This window comes from Rhineura floridana, chromosome 11, assembly GCF_030035675.1.
Source record: "Rhineura floridana isolate rRhiFlo1 chromosome 11, rRhiFlo1.hap2, whole genome shotgun sequence".
In the NCBI taxonomy this organism is placed as follows: domain Eukaryota; kingdom Metazoa; phylum Chordata; class Lepidosauria; order Squamata; family Rhineuridae; genus Rhineura; species Rhineura floridana.
The window spans coordinates 27,292,694-27,298,509 of NC_084490.1; positions in this window are offsets into that span (position 1 = coordinate 27,292,694).

The window sequence follows — 5,816 nt, forward strand, 5'->3', positions numbered from 1 at the left end:
AATAACATATAATTAAGGACAATGGTATATATCAATTGTAGCAGCTTGACATAAATACTTTAGATTTATTTTCAGAGTATTAAAGGAGAGTGGGGAGAGCAATTGAAACATGATTTGATTATTTATTCATTTATTCCTATCATTTACCCCCAGCTTCTCAGGGTCCAAATCCTTTTGCAGCAAACTGCATCGACATTCATTTATAAAATCCAATGCTCAGGGTTGTAGCTCAAGGGTACAACCTATGCATATTCAGTTTTGTTATAGACATACTACCAAATATGTGAGAAACATTGGAGAAGGCTGGTGGGAAGCCTCAATGATGGTGGTGAGTGAACATGTGTGGCCCTGCTTTCCTGGTTTCTGAGCCAGATTGCCTGAATAGAGCTTGGGTTAAATGTACCTCTCCATTATGAGCTTTTCTCAGGCTTTCCTAGCTAGGAGGTCACCTAAAATTTTCATTGAAGTCAAATTTATCACTGCAAGCATAATGGTATTTTGCAGTGTTTGCTTCTTTGCTCTCTCCTGAGCACCATAGGAAAAATACGTGGAATTGTGGAGATCTTTTGTATTGCATTGTACTGTATCCTCCTATTCTGGCTTTCTTAATTTCCCTATCCATACTTAGCTACCACAGTAAATAGAAAGAAATTATATCTAAATCTTCTTCCGAAGTCACTTCCCAAGATGCCTGGAAACAATTTTGCCACTGATTTGATGCAATTGATAGCTGGAATGGATGCGAACGTAAGATTGTTCCTAAAAGATTTGGTGAGGAAAGTTTTTCATTATAAAATAGAAGGGATAAATCTGTCATCAGCTTTCCTTTTGCTCTTAGATAACAGTTATACTGCTGTTTCGATTTTCCTTAGTCTATTTTGAAACAATAATAAACAAATTGATTCAGCTTTGTTCCACTTGAATTACCCTATCCTAAGAAAAACAATTAGTCATGGTTTACACTTTGAACATACTAAAACCATACAGGTATCATTTATTTAGGTTAGCCCTATCTTTAAATCTAATTTTAACGTAAGTAATAGCTTATTGGGTTTTTTTTTAATTCTTAAACAAATATTATACTTACAACATGAACTTTATATTATATTAGTCATAGTAAATAATAAGCTATATAATTATGTCAATAAACATGTCATTTCAGTAGTAAGAAAGCATGATAAAATTGTAAGTTATGCATTCTATTCATGTACATCATAATAAAGAATAATAATTCAAGTTTTTAACTTTTTTCTACTTTTCTTCTCTTATTCTGATTAGTTCTGTTAATTTACCTTCTCACATCTCCAACAAATATGCATATAATCCACTCCAGGTAAAGAGTTATGTTATGTGAATAGAAACCACTTGTTTCTATTCACCAAAATAATTCATTTTGCAGCCTGTTTAGTCTACATCAAACCCACTCCTGTAATTCCAAGATTGGTTTCCCAGCCCCTTCCAAGTCTAACACACATCATTATTATTAACTTTCTAATGTTCCAGTATTTTCCTCACCCGCTATTTGAGATGAAAAGGCCCATTAAAATATGTTCTGTCCTAGTTGTGTATGGAGATGGGGTTAAGGCTGGTGCATCCTCTTTCTTTGTGGATTGTAAAGGGAGAAATCCTTAAAAATGCATGCAGAAATATGATTCTTCATCCTCATCATTAGTGCTGGGGCAGCCATTCTTTTCCCCATACAATTCCATCTGAGAGTGATAGAATGTCATCCATTTCCACTGCTTTCAGGGGGGTTTGCTCTACTGTGTGCAAAGCATGCTGTGGCAAGAGTCCTGTGTGATAGCCACTATGGGTAACTGGATGACTGGGCTTTTTTAAAGGAAAGAAAAAATGTTATGGGATGGAGGCAGTGCTGCACCCATTGGACATCTCAATAAGGGAGTTCTGGACCCATGATGCATCTGGATCAAATCACAGCAGTCTGAACTGGACTCATGATGCATCTCCAAGTTCTGCATATTCTTCCCCTATCCCTAATTTCCACCTTCTCTTGTCCTGATACACCAGATAACTATATAAGTAATGTTTCCTTCCCAGATTGACTTCCCTCAGAAGGTCTCCTGACATCTGGAAGTCCTATAACTACTCTCCTATTCTACAGCTCAGGACTGAAACACCCTCCTAAAAGACCTATGTGATGGCACCTCCCAGGACTGGCATCAGTATGCCCAAGAAGGCCCACCACATCTGGTACCATTCTTATTTCAAAAAGCAACAACAGAAGACAAGATCATGCCAACATACTGATGATAAATCCTTAAACTGATGATAAATCCTCCATAAATCCTTATGATCTCAATCAGTAATTTCATGTAAATGCTAAATAAAATGGGGAATAAAATTGAATCTTATTGAATCTTATCCATGAATCTGAGCAATGTCCCCCATGCAAGACCTTCTGAGACCAACCATTCAAGTTGCAATGGAACCACCACAACACAGTGTCTCTCATCCTCATGGAACCACTGCAACACAGTGTCTCCCACCCCTAACTCAGACAGACACTCAAGAAAGATGCCATGCCTGTTGATATCAAAAGCCACTGAGAGATCAAGGAGAATCAAGCTACACTTCCCCTATTCCCTGACACAGGTCACAATACAGGGTGACCAAGTGCATTTCAAACCCAACGTGAATCCTAGTTCAAATGGATCCAGAATGTCAGTTTCATCTAGTATAACTGGGGTTTGGCTGGCAACCACACACACCAGGATCTTGTCCAGGAAGGGAACATTTGCCACCAGTCTAAAATTCTAGGATAAGGATAGGTTTCTTGAGGAATTGTGTAGATGGAGACCAAGCCCCAGTTAATGCAAGCTCCAGTGAATGCCTAGCAAATATGTCACAGCAGGCTGTGATGAACAGATCTAGGATCTGCCCTGTTCCATCATTAGCCAACCCTGCAAGTGGAATGTTCAGAAATAGGGTTAACATTAGAGCCTGTTTTGTCAGTTAAGCAGTTAAATTGAGATTAGAGTTGAGATGAAGTTAATTAGATGAGAGTTGGATCAGACTGAGATAGGGTCTGGTGTTCAGTCAGAGAACTAGTTCTGTTGAAATGGGAGGTGAATTGAGTTGGAAGTAGAAGGAGTATTAGGAGGTAGAGGTAGAGAAGGGAATAGGCAGAAATGAGAAATGTTATGATGTGCTAGGAAAGGAAAATGTTAAGAGACATTGAAAAATAGAGTTCAGGGAAAGGTTGAATCTATGACAGTGTAACCATCATGCTTTTGTGCCAACTATACATGCTTGTCCTAAAAAAGTTCTTGGTTCAAAAATAAAACTTTTCTCATTGCTTCATCTATTACCTGGAACTTGTTAATGTTGGGGTTAACATTATAGCATGTATAAACTTGGTCACATGCTCTCACCATTTATATTATTGCTCCTAATTTGGTCAGTCTCCTCGTGGGCTGTCAGTCACCTAAGTGGGGATTACAAAAGGCAGGTGAGGATAGGTGGTTCCAGTGAGGGGAGAATTGAATTAGGGGAGTAGACTTGGTTTCTCATGTGGACTACTGTGTCCATTTGCCAATGCTGTACCTAAAGAAAGGTATAGACATATTTGAGCAGGTTCAGAGAATGGGAATGAAGATGGTTTGAAAAGTAAGTCCTATAAGGAAAGTTTGAATGAATTATGTTAAGTATAGAAAAGAAGGTGTTAAGGGGGAACATGGTTGCACTCTTCCAACAGCTCAATGGCAGTCACATAAAAGTAGACAAATACATGATTTCTGTTGCCTGAGATGGACTAGATTTTGGGTCAACATTAGGTAGGTCCAGCCTAAGCATATTGTCACTCAAGGTCCACCCCACATACTGTGTTGCTGTGATTTACTATAGGTGCCCAGCAGTAGTCAACTGAAGTCCCTGTAAATCAGAAAACTAGATTAAATCCCAACTTTGGAGAATGGATAAAAAAGAAAGAAAAAGAAATCAGAGTGGAAAAAAGCAGAGCTTGAAAATCAAAGTGCCATTATCATCATGCCAATATACAATTCTATGGTGAGACCACCTTTGGAATACTATGGATAATTTTGGTTACCTCACTTGAGAAAGAGTATTGACACTGTAAAGGCACATTTGGGAAGTTTGACTTTGGAAAAAAAAGGTGAGTAATGGGGAACATGAAACAGGTGTATAAGATTATGCATGGACGGTGTACACACCACACATTTAAAGCACATTGCTTCCCCTCAAATATTCTGGGAACTGTAACTTACCTCTCACTGAGCTATAGTCCCAGCACCTTTAAGACATTACAGTTCCCAGGTTATCTGGAGTGAAGTCATGGACTTTAAATGTGCTTTTTAAATGTATGGTGTGAAGAATCTGGACACAGTTTTTTCCCCTTTTCCCTCTCTCATAATGCTAGCATCTGGGACCTCATCTGGGGCTTTAATAGGTCTGTCACACAGGCTTCCAGTGGTTCCACTTCCTCACTTGCTCCAGCATGTAATAGACTCCAAACCATTCAAAAAAATCCCACTGGAAGACATACAGAGGGTGCAATGGAGGCAGAGAAGAAAAAAATTATTTGCCACTAACTGCTACCGAGTAAGCATGAACATTCACACATATGCCAATGTAACTGCATTCTCTGGGAGTCTTTCTCTGCAAGCACTCATGCATTTTCCTATTGCTTTATTGCTCTCAATTTCAGGGATCTATCACAGACATTTAGGAGATTTGGGAGAGGACACTCAGAAGCAATTGTGTCAACTGCCCAGGTCATCTTGTCATTCCACACAGAAAACATTTACCATATAAACTGGAAACACACCAACCCCAGCTCTCTGGAAACCATCCAGATATATTAGCCTCTGAAAGTGTACCATCTAAATGGGTCCCCAACCTTGCAGATCCAAAAATACACAAAGAGGGTGATATTAAAAAGACAAAGGGACACATACAAAGTCTCCCATCTTCAGATCAATATCTCCTTGCCCAGTTGGAAAATAACAATGATAGTAATGCATAAATATTTTATTTATTTATTGTACTTATATACCGCCCCATAGCTGAAGCTCTCTGGGCAGTTTACAGTAACTATTTTAACTATAGTAACAGTATTTAATTATAATACATTAATAAATGTAAATTTTGGGAAGTAAATAAATTTTGGGAAGTGATCTATTAAAGATGTCCCCCTCATTAAGCCTCAAATTCCCCAGGCTTTGACTCTAAACCAGTGTATTTACATTGCAGCTGTAGTCATGAGATAAAGAACCATGACAAGGTGAAGTGTGGGCAAAACAAGGGCCACATTTATTTAAAGTATGCAAATTATGCAGATGACTATGCAAAAGATCTGCAGAGTGACTGGGCAGAACCTAGCTGTTAAGCAATCAGTGAGTATGACCCTGCCATGTGAAAGAGGGATGGTTCAAGTTCCACCTTCCTTCCACCAGCCCCAACCCCTAAGGGTGGTTAGGGAGGCCTTTCTGAGCCAACCTCTCTCAGGGCCTCACATCCCCAGGTGGTGTTACAAGTTAGCCCCAAAAGCACAATGTCGTGTGCACAGGCATGCTGACTCTTCGAAGCTGTGCTAGATCCATTCCTGGCATGGCTGCAAAGCCCTGCTGCCAATGGAGCCTGGTGGGCCTTCTCAGCAAGATGGGAATTATACAAAATAAGAATGGTTTGTGGGTGAACTCTAGTCTTGGGCAGAGGCATCCAGGATCTATTGGACTAAGTGCCCCTGAATGCTTATCATTTCTTATAGAAGAAAATAATAGTTGAAAAATAAAGAAAAAGAGCCTCCTAGCAGTTTTGTACTGAATGATGCAACTTCA